Source organism: Lissotriton helveticus, chromosome 2_1, assembly GCF_964261635.1.
Source record: "Lissotriton helveticus chromosome 2_1, aLisHel1.1, whole genome shotgun sequence".
NCBI classification, from domain to species: domain Eukaryota; kingdom Metazoa; phylum Chordata; class Amphibia; order Caudata; family Salamandridae; genus Lissotriton; species Lissotriton helveticus.
Genome location: NC_136059.1, coordinates 125,137,846 through 125,152,355, shown reverse-complemented (window position 1 = coordinate 125,152,355; position 14,510 = coordinate 125,137,846).

Here is a 14,510-nt window from a genome sequence, read left to right as displayed (position 1 = left end):
TCATCGTTTTCCAATTACCATTTTATGAACAGAACACAGGTCCTATGTACAAGCATTCATTTTCACTACTAAAAGCCATTAATTTACCTTAAAATCGTTTTTTATTTAATATTTTATGAACAGAGCACAGATCCTATTTACAAGCATTCATTTTCACTACTAAAACCCATTGTTTTGCACTAAAATCGTTTTTCAATCAACATTTTAGAAACACTGCACAGATCCTATATACAAGCATTCATTTTCACTACTCAAACCCATTGATTTGCACTAAAATCATTTTTCAATTACCATTTTAAGAACAGAACACAGGTCCTATGTACAAGCATTCATTTTCACTACTGAAAGCCATTAATTTGCCTTAAAATCGTTTTTTATTTAATATTTTATGAACAGAGGACAGATCCTATTTACAAGCATTCATTTACACTACTAAAACCCATTGTTTTGCACTAAAATCGTTTTTCAATTAACATTTTAGAAACACTGCACAGATCGTATATACAAGCATTCATTTTCACTACTCAAACCCATTGATTTGCACTAAAATCGTTTTTCAATTACCATTTTAGGAACAGAACACAGGTCCTATGTACAAGCATTCATTTTCACTACTGAAAGCCATTAATTTGCCGTAAAATCGTTTTTTATTTAATATTTTATAAACAGAGGACAGATCCTATTTACAAGCATTCATTTTCACTACTAAAACCCATTGTTTTGCACTAAAATCGTTTTTCAATCAACATTTTAGAAACACTGCACAGATCCTATATACAAGCATTCATTTTCACTACTCAAACCCATTGATTTGCACTAAAATCGTTTTTCAATTACCATTTTAAGAACAGAACACAGGTCCTATGCACAAGCATTCATTTTCACTACTGAAAGCCATTAATTTGCCCTAAAATCGTTTTTTATTTAATATTTTATGAACAGAGGACAGATCCTATTTACAAGCATTCATTTACACTACTAAAACCCATTGTTTTGCACTAAAATCATTTTTCAATTAACATTTTAGAAACACTGCACAGATCGTATATACAAGCATTCATTTTCACTACTCAAACCCATTGATTTGCACAAAAATCGTTTTTCAATTACCATTTTAGGAACAGAACACAGGTCCTATGTACAAGCATTCATTTTCATTACTGAAAGCCATTAATTTGCCGTAAAATCGTTTTTTATTTAATATTTTATGAACAGAGGACAGATCATATTTACAAGCATTCATTTTCACTACTAAAACCCATTGTTTTGCACTAAAATCGTTTTTCAATTGACATTTTAGAAACACTGCACAGATCCTATATACAAGCATTCATTTTCACTACTGAAACCCATTGATTTGCCCTAAAATTAATTTTTAAAATAACATTTTAGATACTAAGTGCAAGTCCTATGTACAACCATTCAACTTCACTACTAAAACATCACTATTTCACAAAATAAAATTTTTGCAAATGTAGAAACCATGTATTTTTTAAAAGCATCACACAAACCAAAAGCAAAGAAAATCAATGTGCTTCTGAATCTAAACTCTCTATTTAAATGAATCATAACTCACCTTTACAAATGCTTTGAGAGATTCAGAACAGTGTCAGATACACACACCAATATTTCTATAGCAGAGCAAAAGGTATGTTCTCCAGGCACTGCAACCATTATTGGCACAGAAAATCTCTAAATCTACCCACATATTGCTCATGGTAACCAATCAAAACTCTTCCCTCTGTATTTTCAAACCAACACCCTTCCCCCCCTCAGCCCTTTCTACCTGTTACCATAGCAACTCCCTCCTCACTGAGCTCTCAGGTTTAAAAGTTTATTCTACAATGTTTCAAATCACCTCAGCAAGGATGTTTGACCTGCAAATACACCAGCTTATCTGGTGCAATGTTTCTTCAAATGACTTTTTTTAACCATTCAAATTACTTCTTACACAGAACACAACCATGCACCCTAACTTACAGTTTTCAACTATCTCAATCTACCAATCATTGCTTGATTGAGCACTGAAACTCCACAGGTTTTTTTTTTTTGCAAACTCCTACTGTTCCAACTGCCATTTTATTCCTACACTTCATCTGACTGCACCAGAACCTCCTCTACCATGTATTCTGTCTGGATTATTGGACATAGCTATATCCACTGGGCTGAAAGGTATGCAGCTACCAGAAATTTTCACAACCTTGATTTACCAAATGTGAACATTAAATGGATTGGCCAGAGAGGATTGAGATGTCACCAATTGATACCATTGGTGAAAACCTTTTTGCATTTGCCACACCTTGACCTCATAATTCTGCACTGTGGTGGAAATGACTTAGGCACTTTGACTGGGGTAGGTCTGGAGATGGTTTTAAAGGACACCTTTGGACAATTGATGACACTTTTTCCTCAAACTGCCTTGGTATATTCCAATATATGCCAAAGGCAGAAATGGAACTGGTCCAACCAATTTTGGCCACAATTTGATAAAGCACGGAAACATGTGAATAAATCTGTTTCTGCTTACATGAGAGACTATGGAATGGGTTCAATATACAACAACAAATTGTGTTACAACATGCAAGATATCTACAGAGGAGATGGTGTGCACTTTTCAGATGAGGGGAATAGAATATTCCTCCTGAATTTAAGACTGTGCATTGGTACCTACTAGTAGGTACCTAAATCAGCCACAGAACCCAAAAGCCCTTTTCAGGGCTACCGTATCTCTGATCACTCCAAAAGATTATCTTTTTCTAACTTTTTTCACTGTTTTTCACTAAAGTACGCTCCCCGGTACGCTCCCCGGTGCGCGTACCGGGCGCTCCCCCGCGAAAAAAATATATATATTATTTTTTCGCCTATATGGGCCTCCTAAGACCCCATCAGAAAACCTAGAGGGTCAGGGAGTGCCTACGATGCCCCCTTATACCCATTCCCAACTTTGTATGTCCTCCATTTTCTGTCTTAAATCTACCGAAACACAAAATGGAGGACTCCCGTTGCGCTGCCGGTACGCGTACCGGGGCGCGCACCTGGAAGCGCGCCCAAACATTTTTAAAAGTTAATTTACATAAAAACCACTGGAGACACTTTCACCACATATAGAATAGGCCATACTACATACCAGTCCCTACCATTTTTCCAAATTTGGTGGAATTCCATTGAGCCATTTGAGCTGTAGCACTGTCTAAATATCCTGAGGTAAATTACATGACAAAAACACATCTCAAGTGTTAGAATTTACAACCAATTAAAATGTTACTTTCATTTTCTACTTTTTTTCATGACATTTGATTGGTTATGTACATGAATATAAATGAAAAATGAGAGGGAAACACGGCCATTTTGACTACAACTACCTGAGGTACATCTTGAAAGGATTTTCGCATTTTTTCTTCTTCACCTCTCTGTAAAGTAAGTTGATAATTTGTAAGGGGCACTTTAAGTTAATTCGTAAAAACGTTTTCCAATAATTATTTACTGTTCCTCTGCTATAGTTATAGATAGAGATAGGCTCCTCTGTTATATTTATGGATTGACTTAGGCTTCTCTGCTATAATTAGGAATTTACTTACGCTTCTTCACAGGCACTTTTTGATATTTCTACTTCCTGCCTGTTACCATACACTGCCCAAAGTTAACTTCACTGTAAAAAAATCTGAACTACCTGTCTGAACTTAAACCCAACAGTGCCCTAACTCTACTGAAATAGTTATTTTATTTTTTATGCAATTTACAGCAAAAAAATGGAAGGGGAGCAAGAAAATATCAATGTTTCCTTCGAGATTACATCTGAGGAGATTCTAAATGAAGATTTTTTTGATGAAGAATTTATGGATCAGTCTTTGGATCAACAATTTGTTGAATGTTTACAAGATATAGAAACATGCATGTTTGAGGAGATTCCAGATGTTGTAATGCTGGAAGTTTTATTGAACTATGAAAATTCAAACCAATACATTTGTATTTAATAATTAAAAATTCTTTGAGACATTATTCATTTTTATATCTAATTCATTAAGTACTAGCAAAATAATTATGTTTATATTATAGTCTAAAGTGAAACTTACAATATACTGTGCAATTTTAAAACATCATAAGGGAGCAGAGTAGACTACCCATGATCCCCTAGGTCTTCTCAGGGAGTACTTAAAGGATCTGTTTCTGCTTTCCTGACAGACTATGGTATGGATTCCATATACCACAATAACTTCTATAACAACATGCTAGATATCTACATAAAAAAGGTGTACATTGAATTTAAAACTCTACATTGGTACCTACATGTTGGTACTTAAATCACCCACACAACACAACAATTCAATTCAGACCTACCCTACCTCTAAGCACTTTAAATGATCATTTTACTGTTTCACTGAGTTTTCCCCATGTGTGGGGGGAGGTGTGTGTGGGGGATGGTGGGGTGTGTCTGTGAGGTGTGTGTGTGTGTATGTGTCTGGGGGGTGTGGTATATAGTTGTATGTAGATGTATGGGGTATGTGGGTGTGAGTGGGGGTGTGGGTGTATAAGGTGTGTGTGTGGGTGTGGGTGTGTGGAATGTTTCAGTGTAGGTGGAGGTGTGGATGTGTGAGATGTGTGTAGAGTGTGTGTGGGTGTGGGGGGTATGTGTGAAGGATATGTGTGTATGTGTGGGATGTGTGGGTGTGTCTGTGAGGTGTGGGTGTGTGTGTGTGGGGGGGGAGGGAGGTGTGTCTGTGGGATATGTGGGGTGTGTCTGTGAGGTATCTGTGTGTGCGTGTGTGTGTGTGTGTTGGGGGGGTGGTGAGGTGTGTGTGTGAGTGTGGGTGTGTGGGATGTGTGGGTGTGGGTGTGGATGTGTAAAGTGTCCGTGTGGGGGTGTGGGGTGTTTGGGTGGAGGTGGAGGTGTGCGTGTGTGAGGTGTGTGTGGGGAGTGTGTGGGTGTGGGGGTGTGGGGTTGTGTGCATGTGGGTGTGTGTGGGACGTACTTGTAGGTACCTAAAACAGCCACAGAACCCAAAAGCTCTTTTCAGAGCTACCCTACCTGTAATCACTCAAAATGACTATTTTACATTAATATTTTAACTATTTTTCACCAAAGTACGCTCCCTGGTACGCTCCCCGGTGCGCGTACCGGGCGCTCCCCCCGCAAAAATAGTTTGTTTTTTTACTCGAGGGACCCTTTATGGCCCCCACATCAAACCTAGGGGGTCAGGGGGGGTCTAACCTGCCCCCTTTTGATTATTTCCCCGTTTGTTTTTAGCCACCTCTTGTGTCTTGATCCTACCGAGACACAAGATGACGGCCGCTGCGGACTGTTTCGAATGTTTACAGACACCCGAGAGCCAATCAGCTTTCCGTGCGCAAGTCGCGTGGCGCGCCCGGAGCGCTCCCCGGTGCGCGCACCGGGGTGCGGCTATAGATATATATATTTTTTTAAACCTAAATTACTCAAAATCCTCTGGAGCACATATCTTGAGACATAGCAAAGGCACATCGGGCTACCAGCCCCTACAATTTTACCAAGTTTGGTGAAAATCCATTCAGCCGTTCGAGCTAAAAGTGAGACCAACCGCCCTATGGAAATTAACATGGGGAAAACACATTTTGGGACCCCCCTTTTATCTCAGCCCCCGCTTCACGGATCCCCCCCAAAAGAGAAGAACCGGAGCGCCGCGAGGCAGATTTGCTGAAAGATTCAGGCAGATTCCTCAACCGGCGCCAAAGTTATTCCCAATAGAATGTTGCGATTTCCCTATGGAAATCAATCCTAACTATAACTACCTACTGGCGACCGCCAGTAGGTAATATATATATATATATATATGTTTATATATATATATATATACATATATATATATATATATATATATATACACAACAAAATGTTGCCTGCAGTGAGGGAGCCCAACCCAGGTAATTGAAGGGATGTGGGCATGGCCATCCATGTGGCCCGATGGTCTTTGTAGTACTGTCCTGGGATATTTACTCAATTGAGTTGCAGTGCTGGATCAAAATTATTTCAGTAGTTATCCCCAGTGGGTTGCAGAGGCAATATCACGATGTCTGTGATGTGTTACAATCTTCCAATGAGACTACCCTGGTAAGTAAAATATCGCCACAATTTATTGGAAGATAAAAAAGTTCAGCACAATGAATGTTGCCTTTCAAGAGGTGTGAGTCCTTGCCCAATGCGTTTTGTTCTCTGCTGCACTTCTTCATGCGCTGCGGGCCGTTGTTTGAATCCAGGTAACAGCAGTTTTTCACCATGCACCGTTATTTGAAGGGATTGAATCCGCCCATGTGGGCGTGGCCATCCATGTGGCCCGGTGGTCTTTGTAGTACTGGTGCTGTTGATATTTACTCAAGTGAGTTGCCGTGTTGGTTCAAAATTATTTCATTAGTTATCCCCAGTGGGTTGCAGAGGCAATATCACAATGTCTGTGATGTGTTACAATCCTCCACTGACCCTTCCCTGTCCCTGAGCCAAAATGTTGTTTGGCGTTGCAGCGGGGGCCGTATAAACATAGCGGGGCTCCCCTCGTGGCTCAGGCTGCGCCGCATACAATCCAACAAAATGTTGCCTGCACACAAAAATGTTGCCCTTGAAAGGAGGCCACAGCGGAGGACATCTGCTTTATTTGAACAGAACTGCCCACCTGGGCATGTCTTAGCACCTCACTCGGCATATGCATAATGTTGCATCATGGTATTAGCAGTCCCGACTGATATCATACTCAAGTGAGTGGTGCCACTGGTTCCTATTGCCAACAAAATTAAAATCCACAGTGGGTGGTGTGAGATACACAGTCAGCATCTTTTGGAATACGTTACCCCTGGGTATTGAATACCTCAGCTCCATTTCACGGCACACGATGATTCACTGCCAGGACCCACAACCATGCAGTGGGCTCCCCTCATGACCGGGGCCAGCCGCATTATAAATCCACACATAAAGGTTGCCCTTGAAAGCAGGCCACAGCAGAGGACACCTTCTGCCACGAAGGGTTCCGCAAGTTACTGAAAGCACTGTCCATCATACATTCAGCTCAACGCGTTTCGGGTTGTCTCTTGATCGCGAGCCATATATAGATATAGATATAGATATAGATATATTTATATATATATATATATATATATATATATATATATATATATATATATATATATATATATATATATTCACTGAAAACACCATAGGTTATAGACCATATATAGTTAGGGATTAGCATTTAAAAAAACCTTATTTTACTCACACAAAACCATTGAAATTCCATATATAGTTAGTTGCACTAACTATATATCGCGCACCCGCAATCCACTGCTGATGATGTCACATATTACATCATTCATGACATGGTCAGTGACATCACTGATGACATCACTGATGACATCTCAAATGACATCACTGATGACATCACTGATGACATCTCAAATGACATCACTGATAACATCTCAAATGACATCACTGATGACATCTCAAATGACATCACTGATGACATCTCATTTGACATCAATGACCACATCACTGATGATATCATTCATGTGACAATACAATGCATCTCCTCACACTTTAATATAACCTCTGTTACACCCAGTGTTAAATACAGAGTATAATTTTTGAAACCATTGACACACCAATACTAGTTACTACATACGCACTCAGTGATTCCTATGTTTACACACACATTCACTCATTTACCCATACAATCATTCATACATACAATCACTCATCTTTACAACACTATCATATGCACTCATACACCTATACAGACTCTCACACTCTGTCACTCATCCATGGAGTTACTCATACACCTAGTCAGTCCTGTAAATAATCAATCACACTTCCATTTTCTAATCTATACAGTTAAACATAGAGCACCTTACATTTTGAAACATATACTAACACATACTTACTCTCTTATACAATCATTGATACCAGTACACATTGATCTGATCTGCACAGAGTCACACACCTCCCAGCCAGCCACACACACACTCAGTCTCCCATACAAATACTTGGGCAATCAATCAATAACCCATATAGTTACTCATATAGCTACTGACCAACACATGCAGCAGTTTACAGAACAACAGACATAATGATGCACAAATTAAGACAGTTTAGTCACTAACCCATGCACTCAGTGAGACACATTTAATCACTCACTCATACAGTCAGTCACGCACCTACTAAATCCTTCATCCAGACACTTCTACATCTACTCATTCTTCAATATGTAAAACATATTTAAACTTTACAGAAACACACAGTCACTGGATGATGTCATCAGTGATGTCATTTGAGATGTCATCAGTGATGTCATCAGTGATGTCACTGACCATGTCATGAATGATGTAATATGTGACATCATCAGCAGTGGATTGCGGGTGCGCGATATATAGTTAGTGCAACTAACTATATATGGAATTTCAATGGTTTTGTGTGAGTAAAATAATGTTTTTTAAATGCTAATCCCTAACTATATATGGTCTATAACCTATGGTTTTTTCAGTGAAGATATATATATATACATATATATATATTACCTACTGGCGATCGCCAGTAGGTATATATAGTTAGGATTTTTTCTCTATGGGATTTTTGAAAATTCTATGTCTAATAACTTTGGCGTTTGTGGACGGAATTGGCTGAAATTTTCAGGAAAATGGCACATTTTGTTTCTGATCAGCCCCTGAAAATTGGGGGGGGTCGAGAAAAAAGGGGGGTCCCAAAACGTGTTTTTAACATTGAGTTTTCCATAGGGCGGTTGGCCTCACTTTTAGCCGGAACGGCTGAATGGATTTGCACGAAACTTGCCAAAATTGTAGGGACTGGTAGCCCGATGTGCCTTTTGTAGGTCTCAATATATGTGCTCCAGTGGATTTTGAGAAATTAACGTTTAAAAAAAGATATATATCTGTAACAGCGGACCGGGCAGTGCTCCAGTTCGCGTACTTTTCGCGCAACGGAGCTTTGTGAAGCGAAGCTGATTGGTTCTCCGGCGTCTGTAAACATTCCAAACAGTCCGTAGCGGCCGCCATCTTGTCTCTCGGTAGGATCGAGAGACAAGAGGAGGCCAAAGCGAAGGGGCAAATGACCATAAGGGGGCATAGTAGATCCTCCCTGACCTCTTAGGTTTGATGTACCATTTTGCCAAGTTTGGTGTAATTCCGTTCAGCCATTCAGGCTGTAGACGTATCTAAATGTCAATAATCGAACGGCTGAATGGATTTGCTTGAAACTTGGCAAAATATTAGGGACTGGTAGCCCGATGTGCCTTTGCTAGGTCTCAATATATGTGCTCCAGTGGATTTTGAGAAATTAACGTTCAAAAAAGATATATATCTGTAACAGCGCTCCGCTTCGCGTACTTTTCGCGTTACGGAGCTTTGCGAAGCTGATTGGTTCTCCGGCGTCTGTCAACATTACAAACAGTCCGTAGCGGCCGCCATCTTGTCTCTCGGTAGGATCGAGAGACAAGAGGAGGCCAAAGCGAAGGGGCAAATGACCATAAGGGGGCATAGTAGATCCTTCCTGACCTCTTAGGTTTGATTTACCATTTGGCCAAGTTTGGTGTAATTCCGTTCAGCCATTCAGGCTGTAGACGTATGTAAATGTCCTATGGAAAATTGCATGGGGAAAACACATTTGAAAGTGTTGAAATTTAGAACCAATTAAAATGTTACTTTGGTTTTGTATTTGTGTGTGATGAAAGTTAATTGGTTATGTATATATCTCAAATGAGAGGAAACCACAGCCATTTTGTGATACTACTGTCTGAGGTACATTTGTGAGGAATTTTTGGTGGTGAATTTCTGGTGTTTGATTTACACAGTACTAACACTTCTCCTACTTTTAAAAAGGTGAGTTGTTAATTTGTAAGGGGAACTATGTTGTACACTTGAAGATAATTTGAAAAATGTTTTCTGTTATTTATTTGCAGTCCTTCTGTTATACTAAATACTTGATAAAGTTAGTTTTATATTATGTATTACTAAAAACGATAAACTAAAGTGATTATTTTTTTCTGCAATTTACAGCAAGCAATTTCAAACTAAAATGGCTCACAATGAAGAGACCGTGGCAATTTCTTTGTAAGGGGAACTATGTTGTACACTTGGGACCCGATTCACAGAACTAACTTAAGACAAAATCCTAAACTTACTACCATTTTCGTATTCACAGAAGGCCCTTACCTATTTTGGTATTCACAGAAGACACTTACTCATTTCGGTATTCACAGAAGTTAGGACTCCTAACTTTAGGACTCCTAAATGCATTCTGTGAATACCATAAGTCTTAAAATTAGGATTATTCTCAATTTAGTAGTAGTAAAGTTAGGACTCCTAACTTTAGGACTCCTAAATGCCTTCTGTGAATACCGAAAGTCTTAAAATTAGGATTTTTCTCAATTTAGTAGTAGTAAAGTTAGGAGTCCTAACTTTACTACTATTAAATTGAGAAAAATCCTAATTTTAAGACTTACGGTATTCACAGAATGCATTTAGGAGTCCTAAAGTTAGGAGTCCTAACTTTACTACTACTAAATTGAGAAAAATCCTAATTTTAAGACTTTCGGTATTCACAGAAGGCATTTAGGAGTCCTAAAGTTAGGAGTCCTAACTTTACTACTACTAAATTGAGAAAATTCCTAATTTTAAGACTTTCAGTATTCACAGAAGGCATTTAGGAGTCCTAAAGTTAGGAGTCCTAACTTTACTACTATTAAATTGAGAAAATCCTAATTTTAAGACTTACGGTATTCACAGACTGCATTTAGGAGTCCTAAAGTTAGGAGTCCTAACTTTACTACTACTAAATTGAGAAAAATCCTAATTTTAAGACTTTCGGTATTCACAGAAGGCATTTAGGAGTCCTAAAGTTAGGAGTCCTAACTTTACTACTACTACATTGAGAAAAATCCTAATTTTACGACTTACGGTATTCACAGAATGCATTTAGGAGTCCTAAAGTTAGGAGTCCTAACTTCTGTGAATACCGAAATGAGTAAGTGTCTTCTGTGAATACCAAAATGAGTAAGTACCTTCTGTGAATACGTAAATGGTAGTAAGTTTAGGATTTTGTCTTAAGTTAGTTCTGTGAATCGGGCCCTAGAAGATAATTTGAAAAATGTTTTCTGTTATTTATTTGCAGTCCTTCTGTTATACTAAATACTTGATAAAGTTAGTTTTATATTATGTATTACTAAAAACGATAAATGAAAGTGATTATTTTTTTCTGCAATTTACAGCAAGCAATTTCAAAATAAAATGGCTCACAATGAAGAGACCGTGGCAATTTCTTTTGAATTGTCCACTACATTGATAGAAATTGAGAGCACCAATAATGAAATATTGTCACAAGGAGGAGATGACTTGAATGATTTCATTAGATTGATTGAAATTGACAGCACCAATAATGAAATATTGTCACAAGGAGGAGATGACTTGAATGATTCCACTACATTGATTGAAATTGAGAGCACCAATAATGAAATATTGTCACGAGGAGATGACTTGAATGATTCCACTACATTGATTGAAATTGACAGCACCAATAATGAAATATTGTCACAAGGAGGAGATGACTTGAATGATTCCACTACATTGATTGAAATTGACAGCACCAATAATGAAATATTGTCACAAGGAGGAGATGACTTGAATGATTTTTTTGATCAATCTGTTGATGGCGAATTTATCGAATGTTTGGAGACCATAGAGTTACAAGAATCATCATTGCAGACTTTTAATGAGGAGATTCCAGATGAGATGATTGAAGAGGAAATTGCTGATGAGGACATGTTACTAGTTCTTTCAAATTTAGAAAATTCTGAAGAATAAATTTATATTTAGAAATCAAAAATTGTTTGAGACATTATTCATTTTTATTTTTAATTTATGAGGTTGTAGCGAAGTGATTGTAGTATAAAATGAGACTTATAGTATAGAGTGCAACATTTTTAAGTTACATGGTAAGTTTACTCATATTTACTTCCCTTCTCCCACTATATTATCTCCAATGTGTATTTGACATCTCTTCTTCATCTCCGGCCTCCTTTCTCTCACTGTGTGTCTCTGATGCATCTTATCGCTGCTATTTTGTGTAATTACAGGAGAGAGTAAAATAAAATAGTTCGGAACGTGAAAAGGGGGCAAAGTAGAGTACCCCTCACCCCCTAGGCCTTCTCAGGCGGTCCCAAAAGGATCAGTTTCTGCTTTCCTGAGAGATTATGGTATGAGTTCCATATACCACAATAATTTGCATTACAACATGCAAGATATATATCTCCTATTACCAACTTTTGGAGATATTCGCGCTAAGCGCGAATATCTCCAAAAAGTAACACCTGCCCTGAGCAGTTCTTAGCCATGTTATCCAATGGGAGGTGGATAACATGGCTAAGAGCATTAGCTCGGTAATGCATGAATATCGCTGACTTTTTAGCGATATTCATGCATTGCGGCCGTTTTTTATCGCATTTGCGATAAACCTTGATAATAGCAAGGTTTATCTTCGATAATTTCTGACGATGCTTAGCGGTAAAAAATTCGTTGGTAAGCATCGTTAGCGATAAATATCGCTTAACTTTGGTAATATGCACCAACGTCTGTTAACGTTCGATTCGAAGGAAATGAGGAAGTGTTGAAAAACATTGTTTGCGCCATCTTGCCTTTTTTGAAATGCCACACTTTTGTTGTGCACGGCAGCCATTTTAGATGCCTTGACCAGACCCACTCTCTGCACGCTGTCGATTCGTAGCATGGCTCCCCACCCTCGCAAGCATCTTCCCCAGGCACTGGTCACCCCCGCTCTCTGTCTTATGCATGGGCAATAAACCTCCCCCCATCTGCGCTGCTCTTCCCTGAGAATCACACTCTGTGCCCGCCCGACACCTCCCTTTCGCCCTATTCACTACCGCACCCTCTGACACTCCTCTTCCTCTGTGTCCGATTGTCCAGGCTATCAGCTAGCCCTGCAGATGTAGTTTATGGCTCCAGCTGTAAAGAATCACCCCTCTTCAAAGGAGTTATAGTAGATCAAGGCCCACACCCGATGAGATCCGTCACACCACACGTGTTCCTACTATCTGAAAACCATCCTGTATTGTGATTGGGGAGGGGACCGAGCCTGAAGCGGAAGATTCTAGGAATGACTCTTTGTACATCAAAGTTTTTACAATTATGTGTCACATTAAAAATATATAGCACTCCAACAAAGTAATAGGAATATAAAACTTTAATAACATATAAATATATACAACAAAACAAAAACAGTAAAAACATTTAAACAACGAAGAGACCGTGGCAATTTCTTTTGAATTCCTGATGAGGACATGTTACTAGTTCTTTCAAATTATGAAAATTCAGAAGATGTTGCCTGGGGGTGGGTCGTCAGTAGCAGTCTGTTGTGCGAATAGTTCCAAGGCAGCAGAACGCGCTGAAATCTAGATGGCACGAAAGTGATGTCTAGTAAGTTGCCGCCCAGCAAATAACGGCGTGGGGCGCCGCGGGGGTGAGTGAGTCCAGTAGGCACCACAGCTATTCTTACCGGCATTGCAGAATTACTGCTGGGGACAATGCCTGTGCTGTAGCAGGGTCACAGCAGAAACAAAAAGGATTCTGTTGAAGATGTTGTTGGTTTTCAATTTGAAAACAGTTCTGGTGTCAACTGCTATGGTAATGTAGTGGTTAATGTTTTGTTTTCTCTAGAAAATGTAAAAGAGGGGGAGGCAGTCCAAAGTTCCGTTAAAAGGGCAAAGGAAAGGATCGGTGGTTTGAACTATCACTCAAAAAGGGGAGGGGGTGCAACAATTTTTCCTACCGGGTCACACTGTGCTTTCACCGGAACTGAGGTCTGCAGGATTCTAGTAATTCAAAGTGAGGCTGGCGCCAGCATGGGAGCGCCGACGTCCCGCGGATACAGTTTCGTCACTCCACGGGCGATCATGGCAGTCATTCCCCATCGGGGGTCGGAGACTCCCGTGGCTCCTCTAGAATCTTCAAGGTCGTGGAGGACTACGGTGGTGGAGTCAACCAGTGACCGGGCCATTTCTTCATGCTGGGCCCGCTCTTGCCAGGTCGACCGCCATTTTGAGAGTTCGGCAGCTACCGGCGATCGCGGGGTCACATGAGCGGACGGGCTCCACCCTGCCGGGCGAGACGTTGCAGCATCGCCACAGTGGACGAACCCTTTTCGGGGCGCCTGGAGCGCTGAGGGTGCAGCTGGGAAGCCTTCACCTGAGGAGGCGGGAGAGCCCTGTTCGCACCGTCTCTCCCTCCCAGTGCACCCCACGGCGCCCCGCTTGACATTTGTTATGGCCGGTGGCGATGAGGACGGGGGGGGGGGGTCGGAGGCATGTGCAAGACATCCCCCCCAGTGTTGTCAAAGCCATTTTTGAAGAAAGAAGTGGTGCCTGGCGTGTTGCCGCTGCTATTACGAAGGAGAAAAGAAAAAATGTCCCGTCCGTCTTTGGGCCGGGCTTCCGGTGGATGTCGGCCGGACGCCCCTGGCTCTGGCCCCA